Here is a 20,666-nt window from a genome sequence, read left to right on the forward strand (position 1 = left end):
GGAGCGAAGAGGACGAAGAGCTTACTATGGGGAATGTCGATGAGTACAGGGAGTATAGGTGCGGGAATGTAGCGTCGCTAGCCCTCTTTCTCCGGGACGAAAGTGTGAAGGCCACCGTCCTTGCCACTGGAGCGTGTCAACGCCGGTACGTTGGGGCTATACGGTCGCCTGTCTTCGATTGCACGGCAGGCGAGGGCCGATCATAACAGCGCGAAAGCTGCCAACGCGCAGAGGCTACGCTGTGGCGATGAGATAGGTGACCTGTGAGCGCTTGCGACAATCTAAGGTCCCTAGAGTGCTCTGTGCCCTAAGGCATGAACAGTGGGTTTATGAGCAGTAGCGGCTCAAGACCCCGTGGTGCTCAATAATTCGAGTAGAACTATAGGTTGGTTTAGATTGTCACGTCCTCCTTCACCGGACGGTTCCCAGAGCGGACACCTACCGTTTTCTCGTGTGCTGATAACGAAAGCGAGGAGAAATATAGTGATTAGAAGTGATGTTACTAGGAAGCGGAACATCCTTGTTAACCTGGGAATGTGATCCCGGGAGCAGTGCAAGAAAAAAAAAAGCAAGAAAGAAAGAACAGAAGAAAGCACGATACTGCTCGACCATACATGTGCAAAATAACAATAATTGGAAACGAAGATAAATGTTTGTTAACACGCGCTTGTGCTGCCTGGTAGCGACAAGTGCTTTTTTCGCGGCGTGCTTCCCACGTAATCAGGTCATCATAGAGCAATAAACTCACTTTTATACTCCACTGTAATGGAGTCACCCAAAGCACATTAACGTAACCGGCAATGCAGAGCAATTCAGATAAATACATCGCAGAACACTTTTCTGTGTTCTGCCACGGTATTGCGACCGGGATGCGAAGACGTGGTAATTCATGCCTCCATGAAGGAGAGGAGACCGCAGGCCTTGGCCTGGCACTCAAGACATTATTTTTTGAAGCGTGTATTTACGTAGGAGTGTATTTACAATTCAGAACATGGAAAAAGTATGGCTTATGATCAGTTCAAGCTCAAGCTGTAACTCCCTTTAACCTTCTCTCGTTAGCTATGGGCGATCGACGATCACTGGAGGGAGAGGAGGTAACCAGTCACGGGGTGCGTTAGTCAAATCACCGACGGTGGGTAACTTGCGCGCCTTTGAGCGACATCAGCGTTCCTGCTCGCCGGGTCAAGTGAACGCCACCAAGATAGCACAAGTCCTGTGCACTCTGCTTTTTGACGTCACCCCCCCCCCCCCTGCTACTACGCGCGAAAATTTCATTGCCAAGCCTTGCGTGACGAAAGTGGTGCCGCCAAAATCGCCGCTGCTTACATGGGAGCATCCCCATTAGATTCTATGAGTCGGGCCAAGTAGCGCGACGTCATGTATCGGAGTACACAGGCCTTGTGCTATCCGGTTGCCTTGGTCAAGCATCCGAGTGCAGTGAGTAGTTGCCAACGAAGAGGCAGAAAACACAGGGCAATTCGCAGAGGAGAAAGCACGCTTCCGCTCTATAGCTGAGGGTTGTTAGATACGGGACCTTTTCCTGAGCCTCCTTCGAGTTCACCAGACCACATCGAATCGCGCCACAGCTAATTAAGGAGCGCAGAAGCATATCTACCCCGTTCCCGAGGCGCGGCACGTGCAAACGAGTTGGCGTCCCCCACCTCGTACGCCACAGGTGGAGCTATTCACTGCTTGACTCTTCCCGAAAGTGTTGCGAGAGCCTGGCACGGTACCAGGTAACGCAGGTCCCGGGCAAAGCTGCTTTACAGCACTGAAACGTCGCCCCCATCCGCCTATTGTGACGGCGCTTGCAAGCCGGGTAGGCAATGCCGCAGAGAGAAGTAAACCCTCGGACAATTGGGGCCCAAGGAGCGACCCTCGGCGCCGGGTGTGACACAATCGCACGGGCGCCTACCATTGGCCCCTGAGCGGGCTCGCCGATTGGCCGAAAATGGCGTCATCTGAGCGGGCTCCCCGATTGGCCGAACGTGACGTGACTTCGAGACACCGAAGGGCTTAAAAGCCAGAGACCGGGAGCAGCAAGAGAGCATTCCTTCATTCATCTTTTTCGAGCTTCTTGCCACGGGCCGCAGCGTCCGAGTTGCTGCCGGCCCGTAATGACTTTATGACTGTTAATTTCTTTGTATTCCCACTGTAAATAATGTAAATAAACCTCCAGTTTTCATCTCAAAGTCCTCCTCAACCTCGGCCAACTCCCGCACCCAACGGCAAGGTCCAAAAATCTGGGGGACAGCAATTGGAATTGTATTCCAGATCCAACAACTGGTGGCAGCGCTAGGGACGAACCTTCGTCCAAGGAAGATCCAACAGGGTGCGCAGGGAGCAACCTGACGGGCATAGGCAGGGGGCAGTTGCCTAGGCTGCCTCAATGCGCACCTCGGCGAGGACGACACATCCGATAGCGGTCATCTACACCACATCGTCGTGCCGTTCCCACTGGGGTTAGCAGGTATAGGGACATACCCCCCATAACGTCACAGCCTCTGGTGATTTGGGGTGGCAGCAGCCACTCTGATTGCAGGAAAATGTTCACAAAGTGGCTGTAAATTCGAATCCCTTGGCGTACGTCAGCAACAGGTGCCGCGGGGCTGGCGCACGAACACAACAAAGGGAATCGGAAAGGTCGTAACATTAAAATGGTAACGATACTCTGGTGAGCTAGGTAAATGGACACTAAAGACAAAAGCCAAATCAGTTTGAGCTGATAAAGTATTGTTTCAAAATTCTATTTTCCTCGGTTTCGTGACAATAGGTTGATCATTGGATGAGAAAATGAAGGTCAAATTTATTTTTCTTTTCCAAGATGTCTGCGCCAGTACGCCAGTGCGACGCCATGAATTTCTAAGTATATTTTGTATTTTCGTCGTTGTGGCCCAGTAGAGGTTATACAAACTTGCTAAGTTCGGCCTGTGGCTTCTTTAGTGTAAAACGTAACTTATCTTTATTTACGTCCCGAGCAGCCGCGTTCGAAATTCATGACGTCAAGACGGACGGGTGTGCGATCTTCAAGGCGTAGTGGCCACTCGTCCGGTTTTGCGCCTTTTCTGGCATACCGCGGCTTCCCCTCACGGTGAGAGTGGAGTTTTTGGTGTTGTAGAAAAAAAGATTGACTAATAATACCAGGCAAATAATTTTTATCTTTACTACCTCTTTGAAGCTGTGTTAGAAGTGTCTTGCCTAGCTTGGAGTTAGCAATTAAATTGCACCTCGCATTGTGGTCGTCTGCTAGTACTTCGGTCATAGCGTATATGGTGGAGCAACCACTACACGGAAGGAACTGGTCCGGGGTTCGATCCAAGAACCAGGGCAAGCACTTTCTTTAATTGGGACCATTTCTTTGAAGAACCCGCATGAGGCTTCCTTTGTAGCTCCGAGCTAATTTCAGGCGGAGTAAATTTTTTTTTTGTAACGAATAGCTGGACACTGTAAAAAGTATCCCTGTTGTTTTCACAGATATCTGACTGGCATATTCAGCTGCCAAAGTTTTTCTGTAAAATGAACAGCGGACCGCCTTTTGATAAAACGGAAATCTACAGCAGTCTACAAAGATGACAATTTCAGAAACATGAAATAGTCCCTTGTTTTACAAGAGCTTGAACTTATATTTCACGGGAATGCCAAAGCGCTCTGTGAATCTTACAAATATTTACAAATATGCAATTCACCTGCAAGCATACGTAGTTAATTTTTCGTTTAATACGCATGCTCAGCTCCGTACGTGTACGTAATAAGAAAACGGAATTAAACTTTTCTCACGTTTTTTGCAAAGGAAACTACATCGTCCAGAAATAAAGAGTTCATTATTTATCCTTTATTCGATTAGGTTCAACGTTATAGTACAGTCGGAGGCAGAAAAGCTAGAGAGAGAGAAAAGTCAGGGAGGTCAAACAGACGAGCGTCTGGTTGGCTTCCCTACACTGGGGGTAAGAGGAATAGAAAGAGGAAAAAAGGGAGAGAAAGAGAGAATGAGCACTGCGCGTACACAGTACAGGACACGCAGCCGGACTATACAGTCGGTCAGTGAGGCCGGTGTTCCTCAAAATCTGTAGTAGCGCACGAATAACTTTCTGTGCCATCGACGGAGGCCGTCGACGAATCGACGGCCAGGGTACAAAAGTTTTCATTTCGGAAATGTTCCACTGGAACATTTTGCCATAATGACAAATGCGCTGGGCGTCTTATTTAGGGTATGCGTGCACAGCAGGGTGTTCGATAGTTTCTTCAGAACCACAGGTGTCGCACCTATTGTGTGTCGCCCATTCCAAAACGGAAAGAATAAGCGTTCGTAAGTGCCACACCTAGCCACAGGTGGTAGAGCAGTGTCTCATCCCTGCGCGAGGGGCTAGTTGTCACTTACAGTCGTAATAAAGGATCGTAGCTGCTCGAGGTGGCGTTTGGGCCAGGAATCCACCAAGCCCATTGACGAGCACATCCGGTAGTAGGAATGAAGGAAAAAAGGGCTTGTTTTACATTATTTACACTTGCTTCCAGTACGCAGTACACAGTATGGGCGCAGTACGTACGCAGTATGGGCGCCGCCATACTGCGTACGCAGTGGCGCCATCTATAGGCAGTCGGCACGCTAGCTTGGGCGAGCGCTCCGTGTTGTATGCCAGGTATACGCTCAGCGGCAGTTTCTGGTGGGTCTTTTCGCGTCGCGAAGTCTATTTAGTATGACGTGGTGTCTTCTCCGTGGCAAATAGTTATGTGAGACGTACTGAAGTGGTTTAAAGGGACACTAAAGCGAAAGAATAAATCAGTTTAGACTAATGAAGCATTGTTTGAGTACCCTGCAGGCAGTCATTTAAAAGATGACCGTCTGTGGACTATGCCACGTCCGAATCAGTGGTAGATGCTGGGTTATAGACATGTTTGTTCTACAAAGCGCATTGTCCAAGCATGCGGCATGACCATACGAGATCTTATGGCGGCGTTAGCACGTTTTCTCTTCTTTTTTTTTTCCGCGAAAGAAGGGGATGGCAACCGATTTTTTTTTTCGGTCTTGTCCATGCCGTCATCTACGACGTACTCAACCGTCTTACGGTCGGATTATTTTTATGCGATTCCCGGTGGTTCTTACTGCTTTACAAAGCAAAATGACACGGCCGAGACACAAAGCTTATATGTATTATGCTGGTTTACCAGCCGCAGTGATCGCTGTGTTGTGTAACGGCGTCGGCCCAATACAGGAGGCTAGCGAAAACATACCATAGTAAGTTCAAGCCTGGTAAATTTGAAATGTGTGAGGACGATGGCGGTGGCTGATGCAAATATTTTATATCGATTGGCGCTACGATGTTTTGTGGTTGCGTTGGTTTGGTCGTACACGAACGTGCACTGTTGTGTCTTAGTTTGCACGCCAAGCGCTCAGATAGTGAGAATATATTACAATTCACTCTGGCATAGAGGTGTCGGTTCTCTTCGTCGAGCTGAAAACCACACAGCCAAAATATTTCACACCACCCACACACACCGCCGGCTGATGATGCATGCCACTTATTGTTGTTGCTAGCCGATTTACCGAAAGGCTACACAATGGTTCCCCGAAGGCCTCAAAACGTTCACGAGGCGTTCCTGCGTTTTTATGACAACATTTTCATTCTTACGCTGATATAGTGATATCTTCCGAGTGGTGTGCGGTAATCCGAAAGTGCATTGAACATAAATAGCCCTACGTTAACCTAAGCAAAGAATATCTTGCATTAGAAAGTGGTATTCAGATTTAACTGCAAGAATATAGAGTAAAGCATACGTGACGATTGCGAAAGATGATGAAGCGTGGTACAATTAATGTTCGACATAAACCACCTGTCATTTAAAAAAATTTGATTTTGATCGTCAGAAAAAGTTTTGTATATGCAACGCCAAGTTACTAGAATATGAGCGAAATTTAAAATTTTCGGCCACCTCAATGCTACTTGATCGACGCGAAATGTTGCGAATGAGCCCTGTGATCGTGCTTCATTTCAGAAAGTGCGTATATACTCGCTCGGCACTTGCTCGGCACGATGTTTTATTAGTGAGTTTTTATGATCGTGCCCCTGTCCGCGAGGGCTGTGAAATTATTTAAAAAAATAAAATCTGGGATTTTAGGGGCCGAAACCACCATATGAATATGAGGCACGTCGTAGTGGTGAACTCTGGATTAATTTTGGCCACCTGGGGTTCTTTAACGTGCGCCTAAATTTAAGTATACGCGAGCGCTTTCACATTTCGCCCCCATCGAAAAGCGACCGCCGCAGCCGGTGTCGAATCAGTGACCTCGAGCGAAGCAGCGCAATGCCATATTGCCACTGGGCTACCGCGTCGGGTGATGATATGGAAGGTACATTAAATATACAGCGTTTGTTGCCCTCCTAGTGCTGTAATGTAGAGAACTATGAAACAAAAAAAATACAGACAGTAATTGGAGACCACCATGCTTCGCGAGACGCAGTCAGAGTGCGAGGAAACGCATGAAAATTAAGCTATACTAGCCTGAGCGTGGGAGACGACAAAGGCTGTCCCCCGACTGACGTCACTGGAGCGCCGTTTGCAACATTCCGCCATTCTCTTTGAGACGCTTGGCGCGTTTTCATTTGGCCCTGCCGAGGTTATCTAGTACACTCTACAGAGACGCAGTTATACCGCAGGCGAGAGCTTGCGCGCACGAGGAACGCGTGGATAACACGGACTTCCGAGAGCGAGAGCGAAAAGAGTTGAAGCGTGGCGGCGATGCCCTCTCTTCTCGCGCAACACCTGGCGCGATAATGCAGCAGCAGGTGTTGCCTTTCGTGCACTCTGCTCCATCGAGGCGCGCTCGTGCCGTGGTGTCGCAGCCAATGGGAATTTAGGTGCCATTTCACTGTTACAGACGCCGGACGCAGGCTTTCTGGCTCAATGAGCCTTTCGACGCTTTCGTATCAAAACTGAGCGACAAACATTCTAAAGGCGCTCATGCCAAATTATATCCGTGGTATAATTCGATCTTTTGAAGTGTGACCCCATCAAACGAGATACACTTTTCAGCATTCAGAGGTGACAAGATGGCTTCAGCACGTTCGGAACCTGCCATCGCAGGCGACTGACAACCGCAAACGCACTGTTTTCGCAGTCCTGCCACCATCATCATCATGGCAAAAGTAACGCGGCTGCCTACAGGCGCTAGAAAAGGCATCGCCGGTATAGCGAGGCGGCACGATCCACAATGCTCATGCTATGGACTCTTATGCAAGGAATATTGGCTTATGTTCCCGTTATTATCAGATACTGGCTAACCCTCCGACGAACGCTTCCGCTACTATTCCTTTTCGCACATTTCCCGTTTCGTCTGTGGTTAGAGCGACGCCCCGCCCACATTGTCAATGTAATCAATTGGCCGTGAGCCGGTGTCTGATCAGAGTAGCACAAGATCTATCGGACGGCATCGGTACAAATTCAGTCAAGGCGTTACCGACCCTTTTCTCCATTTCTATTTCGTTCTATCACGCGAACAGCTTAGAAAACGAAGTGTAGAAGAAAAGAAAGAGCAGTTGGGGAGTACGCGGTGGGGGAGTACGCGGCCCTCCTCCGCAACGTATCATCCCACCACCTGATTTTGCAGGCACAGGGCTGTCTGAATGGTGTCAAAGTGCTGCAATTTGCATATTGCCTAGAACGTAAAAGTTTCAGGACTTCTTTCACTGTGTGACTGTGTTTACAGTGTTCAACAACGGACGTTGTTCGAAAGCACACTCGCAGAGCTCAATGGAGCTGTCTTTACACTAGGACACGCATCGTAACTGGTGTCTGTTAAATAAAAGACACGTTTGAGCACATGATGTAGTGACTTCATTATTATTGCTTTGACGTAAGATGTGTGAAAACGCTCACGGTTCACGAGCTATCGTGGTTCTTCGATGAACAGTTTTGGTAAATGTATATAACCTTACCAATCTTTAAATATTACATTTTACGCGGTCGACGGGCACATAGCCACGTTCGCAAAAAAATAAAAATAAATAAAAAATCACGTAGAACCTGCAACGATAAGTACCTGTGTTATCGCAATACTACTTCAATGTTAGCGCACGTGATACAACGCGCGCTAACAAGAACTTTTCGATAGAGACTTTTGCTCTATACTACTACATATTAATGCGATTAGCCATTATTTGGAACTTCAGGCACTTTAGAGGACTATCTATTAGTCTGTCTGGCTGAGTCTCTAACCGTTTGCCCGCCAAGTCGGGTACTGGCTAGTCCATAGTATAATGGTTAGAGCACTGGACTGCTGTTCTGAGGGAGCCTGAGTCGAAATCAACCCTCGGACCAACTTGGGTAACTGGGTGTGCCATGTGGCTATGTGCCGCTCTTCAGTGAACTTTTTCGACACAACCTTAGGTATCTGGCTATGTGCACTGTGTACGCGCTGACGGTCAATTAAGCTTTTTGACCCAACTTGGATATCCAGCACCGGGCGGAATGCTGGTGCTCGGAGGAGTCGATCCCCCTCTCTCCAAAAGTATAAGGAAAAAGAGTATAAGGCTGCTTGAACAATACATAACATTACGTAAGCGAGAAAAAAAGGCATATTGCTTTGTGTTTCTCTTACGAAACCTGTCCAATCTCCCTTCGCGGTTGGGTTGCTTATGTAAGGGGCAACAAGTTGTGTTCGTGTTCGCCACTTTGAGCCACTATCTTTGCAAACGGTCCATGTCCTTCAAAAGTAGTTCACCGCAAAACATTGAAAGCACATCCACACTTCTTTGAAATCCCTGGCAAATGCGTTCACTGTTCACTGTAATTGTGTCTTATTCATACTTCTTCAAAAAACTTATACTTGCGTAACTCAAACATCCGCGGACTATGTTTCAACTTAAACACTTAAGACTTCTACCATTAGTGCCGCTAGATTTTTCTCTGTTTTATTTAAGTGAACCGGAATGACGCAATGTTCCAAATGGGGCCGGTCGGCCGGCTCCATTTAACCGACCGATCGACCGACCGACCGAATGAATGAATGAATGAATGAATGAATGAATGAATGAATGAATGAATGAATGAATGAATGAATGAATGAATGAATGAATGAATGACCTGTTGCAAGAATTCCAATACAGTGTGGCGTAAAGCCATGGTGCACTTTTGACCGGTCACAGGAAATGAACGAAACAAGATAGAAATGTCAAACATTCACCAAATAAAAGAAAATCTCCCCAAGTTTCATGTTCAGTGCAGTCCGAGGGGGCCTCCATTTGTTTCCCTACACACATTTAAACGATGTTCAAGTTCTTCCCAGACACGGTTAAGGACGTCTGGTTTAACAGGGTGAATAGCGTCTGTGATTTTCTGTTTTAAATTAATAAATGGTGGCGCTTCGTTGTATGCGAGATGATTTTCACGCTGCACTTTGGTCACGGGTTCGAATTCAGCAAGCCACAGAGCACATTTTGCTCTGTACCGTCCACACCTCGACTGGCGTGGGCGTGGGCGGATCCATTGCTGCGCAGTTCGTGGTGCTGCGTCATCACGTGTGTGCGCACACCCTTGCCCATCATACTACGGAAAGTTGGAGAGTTTTCCTTTAATTTGGTTAAGATTTCACATCTATATCTTGTTTTGTTGCTTTCCTGTGACCGATCAAAAGCGCACCATGACTTTACGGACACACTGTACTTTATTTTATCCTATATTAGTAACCAAATGAGAAGTCGTAGCCGTCGCCTACAAAGGGCGACAACGACTTCTCTATTCAATTTCACCTCAATGAATAAAATATTCGCCGAAAGAAGGAACCCTCGCCATGAAGCCAATGGTTTTGACAAATAAGGACACGTTTGGAGGGCAGGAACGAGGACAATATTTGACGGATCACGAGGGAGGACACAGGACAGGTGCGCACTGTGTCTTCCATCGTCCCTGGCAAATTTTGTGCATATTTCTACCACCTGAATATGCATACCTGCAAGCAGAAGTTGTGAAAAAAGGCTTGCGTATATGTTAATTTTTGTTTTATTTATTGCGTTTGCTCACGCGGAATGTGGCGGCGACGGTGGCGCCGCAGCTTCGTGACGTCACGCTCTGCAACTTGGTTTGCACGAGCCCGACAATGTCGAGGCGAGTCGGCATGTGAGGATGAAGTGCGGACACTTGGTTCGTGTCAAACGCTGGCAGGTCGGGCCGAGTTAATGTCGAGGCGGGTTGCATCAGCCCCGAATGTTGACTCGCTGGAGCCGTTAATTTGGCGATGACAAAAACGTGGCTGTTTGTCTACAGGGAAGGGAAAAGGGGGAACGCAGAGTAAACAGACACGAGCGCTGTACTTACAACTGTCGGTTTATTGCTGGATAAGTTTACATAGATGCGCGTTCCAACGCGTGCGTGGAGTACTTCAGCGACGGAAACGACACAGATTGTTGACCACTCGTACGAGCTAACAGCCCCCATCATGCTGCACGAAACCTCTTACTTCACAAGCCTTCACACTGCCCAAAAAGGAAACAAAAAAAGGAAAAAAAAACACAGAAGCTCTCTTCTTGGAGTTATTTAAGCATGTGCAAGCATTGTACCACTTGCTCATCTCCACGCAGCCCCCGGTGTCATTATCAATATGATGAAACTTGACACGACCGGTGTGAACGATAGCGCTGCGGCAACACGAACTGCTGCGGGCGGTGGCGCAAGGTAAATTGAGGAGGCGAGCAAACTACTGCAAGTGGCAGCGCCACGTGCGCTGATGATGTTCCGGTCATTATAAGCTGGCATCGCTCTTTAGCGCCTCATCCATCTGCGTGGAAACATTATGCGCCGCGCCGACCATATCCTGAACGCGAACTGCGGTGCAGACAGGGTGCGCCGACTGCTGATAGCTTCGTGCGCTGTGTTCTCGCCGCTTCTCGCTAAAGAGAGACGCTCAGGACTATAGCTTGAAAGCTATCTGCGAAAGGGGCAGGGTGCGGCGTGTGCTGAGAGATTTGTGAGCGCTGGGCTCTCGTCGCTTCGTTCGCCTGGAAGCGACAGCACGCAGATAGATAGATAGATAGAAGAAACTTTATTGCCCAACGGATAAGGTGATCTACCCACCCCTCGACATGGTCCCGCCGCCTCAGATGCAGGCTGGGAGGTATTGGGTCCCAGCAGCCTATTCAGCCAAGCCGCTAGCGCGCTGGTGCAGGTTTTATCTGTATTGCTTGCCTGATTTCAAAGAGTGTAGGCACTTCTCGCTTCACATTGCTGAGTGCTTGAAGCTTGCTTCACCTCCGCTGCGCGTCGGTCAGGAATTTAGCTATTTCCGAGATCGGCCCACATTTTTGTCCGACGTGAGGCACGGTTTTCTCGCTGCGTAAGCACAGAAATAACCGTGCCGCGGTTGCTCAGTGGCTATGGTGTTCGGCTGCTAAGCACGAGGTCGCATTTCTATCGGGGCGAAATGCGATAACACCCGTGTACTTAGATAGAGGTGCACGTTGAAAAAGCCCAGCTGGTCCAAATTATTCTGGGCTCCCCAACTACGGTGTGCCTCATAGGTCGTGATCTTAGAACGTAAGAACCCGTAATTTAATTTTTAAGCATAGAAATGCTTACGAATTTAAAAAGGAGATACAAGGCGATTGAAACACACCATGTGGCATTGTCGCGTTCAGATACATCAAAACCAGTTTTTTTTTTTTAAAGAAAAGGCGACCGATGGGAAACAAACGCACGTTTCCTGCCGCTTCAAAGTCTCGGCTGTCTGTGTCACTTTGTTTCGTCCCCTGTACACTTCTCCGGCGTGTTTACTCTCTTGCAGAGTGGTCGGCACTCTGTGCAAAAGTTTACTTTGTGCGTCCAAAACAAAAATATCCGAAACAAACAAATATAAATATTAACGAAATGCGTGCCCAGGACGGAGCACAATCGAAGGACGCATACAAGCGCTCGTGTGTGGCTCGTCTGTGTCCTTAGCGCGTCCTCCGTCTCGGTCGCGCTCTTCGTTCACAGCTTCTGACATTCTCGCGAGTACGCGGAACAAACGCACGAACCGTTTCCTCGTGTACTCAACGCGACGAAACCCCAGCAGGGCGCGTAATATAGTGCGCGGAACATACCGCTTTCCTTTCTTTTTCCTTGTTTCGTCCGGAGCGAGATAAGTCCGCCACGGCCGGATATATTTAACGGAAACTCTAACGGAGACACGGGAAGGTGGCGTATGCGCGATTAGACGAGTCGGAAAGGCGTCGAACTCCTCAGTCTATATAGTGAGTCAACGCATGGCGAGTGTCAGAATCATAGGGTTTCTCACTATAACATCTAGAGGGAAATCTGGCGCCACCGTCTATGGGAGTATCATAAGAGGCGCTGGTGCCGTCATGGGAATGACGGTATATGTGTCTGCGATGCTTGTGTTGGCTGGCGTTGTAAGAAGCTTCGTCTAAAACGTAGATATGGCTACACAAATAACGCGCTCTTAAAGTGAAATCTTCATAAAATGTTTCCATTAACCCATATTACATCTTTGGTCACCTACAATGCATAACCAAGCGAAGAAAACCAAGAAGAGACGACAAACTGTTCTAAAGCGAGCGCGAATCTTGTCGTCTGTCCTCCCATTTTAGCGACCCGCTGATACTTTTTATGTATCATATAATTGTACCTGCAATAACAAGTTCTTATAGTTAAACAAACCTTGTTTTTGTGTAATAACAAAGCTAAAACAGCTCTTTACGTGCTGTTTTAGTAGAAAATGAATCGTGACAGACGGAACTGTGCTTGCCAGGCGCGTCTTCAAGGTGTACTGGCTCTCCGAGAACGATGCCGCAATCACAGTATACCGGCATTCCCATGCATACCACAGCGCAGCAGCGCCAGACTCCCCTCTATGTAATGTGGTGAGAAACTCTTGGTAAGAATGTACGCGAATTTCTTTATTGGGTGCAAGTTACAGCGCGTATTCATATGCCCTGCCTTATGAGTCAGCGTATAGCGATCGCCAGAGAGCGCGAACATGTTTCTTAAGTACGCAGAGACAGCAACAATCTACGATTTGTCCGTTTGTCCATATCGTTGTGGAAGTAAGAATATGCCACGTTTGCATTGTGGAGTGATGCGTCATCGGTCTCGCAAAGGGAAAAAAAAGACGAATCTGCTAGACCCTATAAGGATCGTTGCTATCTTATCTCTTGCACCAGCAGGTAAGTAGTATGCAGTCGTTGTAATTATGATCGTTGTAATTATGCTTCAATGCCCTCTGGTTGACGTCAGCGCCACAGGATGGCGCCACCAGCGCTTTTCTATATGTCTTTGTATCCGGTGTTCCATAAAATGTAATGCGTTTATACGAACAGGCTAAGATTCTGTGTTGACGGCAGCGAACGCAGTGATATTTGGTGGGTTACAAGTGTCAAGCCTTCAGGAGTGACGTAACTGTCGCAGCGGAGGAAGCTTGCTTGTTTTGATGCTTCACACTGCTGTCGGTGGAAATTAACGTATACATACATATATGCTTCAGTCGTAATGTCGTTTCAGGAAAGTTCCACTAAGTAACGGAATTATTTCTGCTAATATGCTCCACTTACTTAGTTGAAATTGTGGGGAACTAAATAAAAGATGTACGTATCCATGATGCCAACTGCCACCATCACTTATATCAAGAAGCGGTGATACGAGGATCTTTTTTTATTTTGTTTATGTGTAGAAACATCGAAAGGTACGTTACGCCATAGCAGGCCTATGCGGAGCCCCGTCATGCACTCTAAATAAATAAATTATCAATAAATAAATACTGTAGGAAAGCCGACGTGCCCATGCCGTATAGGTTCCAAGGAGTGCCTGTTCGGCGTTGCCTAACGTGTTCGCCATTTCCGCAAAGTACGGTTTTCAGTGATAGCGCCGACCATCCACTCGGATGATGTCGGGCCCCGTCAGACGCGGTCGCGCATATAAGGTTACTCATAAGACGTCGGTTGTACAGGCGACCAGGCCAGACGCTTGTGCACGCACAGACCCCCAGCTTCTTCCTGTACGCCACTATCGATAATAATCGCCACAGGGAAAAAATAAAGAAGAAATACTTCGGATGTGTGTGTTTATCTCTTATTTCTCGCAAAACTGGCGTGGGCGTAGTTCGTCGTTCACTTGCACCGATTTTGCGTACACGTCAGGCTAGGCAGACGGTCGTCTCGTTTCGAAAACTGACCGGGGCGATGCATTACCTGCGGCTCGGTGACTCGAGCAAAATTAAGAACAATATCAGGCGCCCGCCGCGTTCCCGCGCGCGACACGAGAAACGGGGTTGAATCGCTAATGCAGACGCGAAACAGGAGCCTCCCCGTCTGTGATAGACACGCGTCGTCACCACGGAGGCATTCTTTCTTGCTTTTGTTTCTCCTTTTTTTTATTTGTGTCTGCCGCCGCATCAGAGAGCTGCGAGCAAGACAACAATGGGACCCGCATGTACAGTGACGGTGACAGCTGCCACGAGAGATGACACCGGCCTCGCCTGTCACGTGCTTCGGCAAGCGCCGGGGCTTCCGTACTTTGCACCGCGCCGTGCAATCTCCTGTCACGCGGTCCCGTGTGTACGCTTCGCGCAAGGCAGTAGTGCATCGTGATGGCGTGAATTAGAACGCACGCAGAGCCAGCGAAGCTCGTGAGCTTCCCGTTCAATATTGCAGGTCCCGCATGCGGCCCGCAGACCGCCACGTAGTACGTAGGGGTTTCGCCAACGCTTCCGGATATTGCGAGACTGTCCAGGAATTGACGAAGGAGTCCCGCCTCGGACTTTGTCGGGACAAGCGCTTATCACGCATTCGTGCCTCGTGAAACTAGTAGCCGGATTGTCTTTTTGCAACTGCGTGTGTGCCACAAGAGTGCACCCCTTTGTCAATCTGTTAAAGGGCCCCTCACCAGGACCCGTAGCAAATTTTGGTTTTACGCTGTAAGTTGTTACGTGGCCTCTAGGGAGCGTTTTGCCGCAAAAGTTTTTCAAACTGGCTCATGAATAGCCGAGAACGAAATATTTCAGTGCCGCGAACTCATGACTTCAGCCGGCGAGCTCCATTGCATAGCGACACTCTCTCCACTCGCCCCGTCTAGCCTCCGCAAGCGAAACTCCTTCCCTGCGTTCTCCCATACCGGACCTCGAGGAAAGCGTGGCACATAAGCTCTGGGCCCCACCTTAGAATTTTTTTTCTCGCTTTCTTTTTTCGACGCTGCGCGCGAGCGGTTATCGTTTCGCGCAGCGCTCGATTTTGCGCGCTGCCCACAAGAACACATGACTAGCGGTATAATTCAGTGCTATACGAATAGTGAGGCAGAACAAGCGGATCGCAAGCATGATCGCGCGTTGGAACACAGTAGAAAATGACATAGTTTCGGTACCTGCGCACGTGACTGTACGACCGTGGGAACAAGCAGACAAAGCGGAAGTACATCTCTCTTGCTTCGGTGCGAAGTAAAACTAAAGACACGCAGACATTCCGCTTGTGTGTTTTATTATTTCTCTAAACTTCAATTCGTCAGTTCAAGCAACAGATCACAAAAATTACAGATGGCGCCTGGAATAATTCTCGAAGTCCCGTGTCACCACGAGCTGCGTCACACTGCGGCCTCGAGTACGTAAGCGCAGGGACGCGAGTACGTCACCGTCCGGCTTGGAGCGCGGTCGCCGCGAGTGAAAGGAAAAACGGCATTCGGATTGAAATTTCAGACCTTTCCGCGGCGCGTAGCGATGTAATTCTTTGCAGACACGATCGTTGTCGCACACTGTATGCTCTGCGCTTGTCAGCTGAAAATGGCCAGACCTGGTGAGGTGGCCCTTTAACGAAGCTGTTACGGGTTCTGGTGCGGCGGCGTAAATGCCGGCCTTCGCCTGCGTGCAACCCGGCTTGCGTCGCAGCCTCGAAGCGCCCTTGCGGCCGAGCTGACAGAACGGGCAATAGAGGCATCGGTATAGTACATTGGTGCAGGATATAGGAACCTGCGTCTATAGAGCGATAAGCTTTTCACTCGCTTCAGTCTCAGTTCCGCTTGCATTTCCGCATGTTCTCTGGAGCCACTCGCGCTATCCCTTTTTACAGCGAAGCTGCGGTGGGGGATTCTGTGACGGCTTCGTTGGCGGCAACCCGCCGTGGTTGCTCATTGGCGATGTGTTGGGCTGCTGAGCACGAGGTCGCGGGATCGAATCCCGGCCGCGGCGGCTGCATTTCGATGGGGGCGAAATGCGAAAACACCCGTGTACTTAGAATTAGGTGCACGTTGAAGAACCCCACGTGGTCGAAATTTCCGGAGTCCTCCAATACGGCGTGCCTCATAATCAGAAAGTGGTTTTGGCACATTAAACCCCATAATTGAATTTTTTTTTTCGTTGGCGGTGGCCCAGTGTATTGACGGGGTCGGTATGGAGAGACGTAGAAGCTTTGTAGGTTGGAGCATTGGCGCAGCGTGTAGGGTGACCCAGCTGAATTTAGTGAAGCTGTTCAACAACAACAAAAAAAGATAAATAAGATAAAAAAAGAAGACACGGCCCTATGGTGTTCGGTCGTCAGTTGTCTGGGGACAGTACATCGTAGGTCTTGTAATTGTACCTTGCACCATGTGTGTTCTTTTTCAGTCTTTCTACTTTTTTTTTTCGTTGAATAGCTTGGCTAAAGTTAGCTGGGACACGCCGCATACTTGCACATGCGTTTGGTACAGCGGAGAGTATAGAAGTATACATAGCTCAAATATAGCGAAGCGTTTTAAAAGACTCGGGCATAGCGAAGGAAATGCACCGCACATAGTGAAACTTTCGCGAACTCTTGGCTAGACTTCAAGTAGGTGCGAACCAGAGCTCCTGTGACGTTACAAGGTTGTGAGAGCTGTCTTTCATGTACGAGTTGCTCGTAGTTGCGTACGTCTACGAAATATTTATTTCTGTTGTTAGTTGCATGAGCATCGAGTTACGCTCTTGTTTCTTGCGCAGCACTTCCGGTTCACCTCCTGAGATGACCAGAGAGGAAATTCACAATACATGAGAAAAAAATAGTGCAGTACAAAATTCACGGGTTTCTTTATAGATATGATATCGGAGCATAAGTTTAGTTACAGGTTGAATTACTGAAGTGCCTGCAATAATTAGAATTAATAAGAAATCACTGAGACGATCAAAGACAAAATTCAAAATAAATAAGAAAAAATATAAAAAATAGTACCGTACTGAATTCATGGGTTTGTTTTTATAGATATGATATCAGAAGCATAAGTTCACTTACAAGTTGAGTTACTGAAGTGTCTGGAATAATTAGAATGAATCAGAAATTACTGACACGACCGGGGACGAAATTCAAGATATATTAGAAAACATAGAAAGAAGTAGAAAATTCGCGGTGTCATTACAGATATGGTATCAGAGCATAAGTTTAGTTACAAGTTGAGCTATGGAGGTGTCTGAAATAATTACAATTAATTAGAAATCACTGATTACCGCACATCAAAGCACAGAATCGTAGACTTTAGAGACACGCCACGTGAGTGCGATTTTGGCGAAATTCCTGGAAACCGGAAGTAGAAAGCGGGCGTAATGACGACACTAAAGGCGTCACACACAAGAAGGTGGCATGATCTTTAACTGGCTAGTTAATGGAAAACAATTGCCTCCGAAGTGCGCGTGATCCTAAGAGACACCTAACTCAAAAATTAGGGTTGCCAACGATTTCTTTCTACTTTCTTTTTCTCGCTCTTTATGTACGTTCGTCTGGCCATTTATATGTATTATAATGTATTTTATATTCTTCGCCTAATATCCTTTTTCTATGTAAATCCTTTTGTACAGCTGGCAGGCATTGATTCTCTCCTGGTGGCAGCAGCCAGCGAGCTCTCTTTTCTTTCTTCCCTATGCGGTCGTTTTTACGTATACAAACATAATAAAAATAATATACTGCATAATGAACACAACATGATGCTTGCAACTATCGAAGGCTCCTCAACTTATGGCACTGACTGTTATTCTTGTCCCAATGTTCCAGCAGAGACAACCCGCTATATTGAAGATGGTTGACAGAAAGACGACGGGGTAAAATACACTTGGGAACACGTCACGACGAAGTTTGAATTCAAGGTGAGTTCACCGACGGAGTTCTCTCAAGTTCAACGCCTACTGAGAACGATCATGAAATGTGGTATTGCAAGAACGCGTTAAGGCTCTTTTTTATTTTTGCTTGTTTGCTGGAAGAATGGTGGCTGTAGCAAAAGGTTGCGATTATATGCAGCAATGCGAAGCATCATCTCCGGCTTGAAAACATGAGGTGACAGTTTAAATTACACGTAATTAAAACGTTCGACCCTGCTGTAGAGAAGGCAAGTAAGCCAGTGAACTAAATGCACGTCATTGAAATACGTACAAAGAGCAACGAGAACCATTACGTGTCACTACCGTGACGTGTTCGCACTGCTTATTGGAAAGGCACGAAGTAAGAGATCGCAGAGAACTCCACAAGGAAATAATAATTGCAGGTGGAATTTTATGGAATAAAATAACTGAAGCAGGTAATAAATAGTGCCTGCTGGGAACCAGGAGCTAACATAACTGTTGTGTTATTTCCTATACTGTGTGTGCAACAGATACAAAAGAATTTTTAAAAAATTAAGAAAGAAAGAAGAACTGTGCTTGATTGTTGTCATCTGCGACGCCACGCCACTGACGAAAGGCAGGTGTCGGATTTCATTACAAAGGAATCGCTTGATGTTTCATTCAATTTTAACCTTACGCAAGAAAGCGTCATTGTAGCGCAGGTGTCTCGGCATATGTTGGCGTTTGCTTCGCCGATTCCGCTTTGGCGCTCTGGCGCTGCATATGTGACAGTCCCCTGTATATCTCTCCCCTCCCTCCTCTCTCTATCCCATCTTTCTATTGCACCTTTCGCGTCCCCCAGTATGTTGTAGCCAACCAGACGCATTTCTGGTTAACACCCCTTCCTTCTCTCTTTCTTTCATCCTCCTCCTCTTCCTGCTGAGAACGAACTCACGGGTTCGATTCCCGGCCGAGGCGACCTCGTTTCTGTGAGACCAGCCTGAGAAGATGCACGTACACTTCGACTCCACCCATCTGTGGCCATTAGTGTGTACTGTGGCCACATTACTGTGGCCATTAGTGTGTCTGTCTGAACAAACATTCTCTGTGCTTTAATGCCAAGGTCGCCTTGTCTCGTTACACTTCAAGTGCGTCAAACCGATACGCTGTGTGTTCTTTTTGTTTTTTCAGTGCGGGAAGCGCGTGTCCAAACGCCCTCAAGAGCTGCAGCGTGGTACAGGCACGACCGTGGGCGGGTTTCGATCGAGCCAGTTACCCCCCCCGCCCCCCTCCCTCGCCATTGTTCGTTGCCGCAAATACCCCCGCGTTCGAGGCCCACGAGTCGGCGCTATTTTCAGGCGTTTTCTCCTCTCGCACTGCACCGCCTGTATGCACGCTCAGTTTCTGGTGCTTCGCTTTGTTGTTCCCCTGAATCAGAGCCTATATGCGTGCGCTTTATTCCACGTGTTTACGCGCCTCTCGCGGTGAACCGTACGGTCGAGGAAGGTTCCTGCGGTGTCTCGAGAGGGCACGTATGTATCATGAACGCGAGCCGCAGAAATTTTTTTGAAGCTCCGCTGCCGCGTTTTCTTCTCACCGCTGTCTGTTTTTCTTGGCCTGCTCGCGAGCTCTTCCATACAGTCTGGGACGATCCGTATACTTTTACTCGCCAGCATCTGGTGCCTCGTAGTCTGGGTCCCGTGGCCGCGAGGTCGCGAGGAAACCACGCACCGCCCTCCCGTCCGACGTCCGCAGCCGACGTCCGCAGCGTCGAGTCCGGCAAAACCCGCGACTATATAGATAGTGTCCCCCCCCCCCCCCCCCCTGCAGAAGGAGTAAATGGAGTCGGGTGCGTGACATACTATATGGCGTGAGACCACATGTGCGGACGTTTGTCGTTAGCGAAGCGCAGCCGCGGGTTGCGCAATGCGCCCGTGCACTTGCGTGTCGCTGTGTATAGAACGAACTGCAACATCTTAAGTGTTCTCGCCACGCAGCGGTCGACGTGCCAACACGCCACGGAAAGTTTCCGCCGAGGACGTGCCCTTCCAGGAACGTGCGGCTCGTCGGCGATGGTTTTCGAGAATCCTTCGCAAAAGTCCGCAAAAATGGTATATGTCATTGTTAGTTCACTGCTTCGAACGAACGCGACTGACACGTTTTATGAAATAGAAATGAGCCTATGAAGCTCGCGTCGTATAGTTACCACCTGCTTCGCCGAGGTGTATCGCCCAAAAATTTGTTAACGTTACCTGAAAGGAAAACTACCGCTCCTCATACTTGACTTGAAGCGCAAATGAATAACTAAATAAATACATAGAGAAATAAATAATAGTAAATAGAAAATAAAAAAGTAAATCTATGAAAAAGAAAACAAAAACAATAAGGAAACAGAGGACAGAAGAAAGGAACACCAGACAGGACTTCGATATTTTAGCCCTCGTCCTTTCTGGTGTTCCTTTCCTCTGTCCTCGTGCTTTTTTACCTTTCGAGTCAAGTATGCAGTCTCACAAGCTCGCCCAAATTTCAGCTCTTGCATCTCCCCCTCCTTCACCTCTCTCTCTCTCTCTCTCTCTCTCTCTCTCTATATATATATATATATATATATATATATATATATATATATATATATATATATATATATATATATATATAATTG

Source organism: Dermacentor variabilis, chromosome 3 (assembly GCF_050947875.1).
Source record: "Dermacentor variabilis isolate Ectoservices chromosome 3, ASM5094787v1, whole genome shotgun sequence".
Taxonomy (NCBI): Eukaryota; Metazoa; Arthropoda; class Arachnida; order Ixodida; family Ixodidae; genus Dermacentor; species Dermacentor variabilis.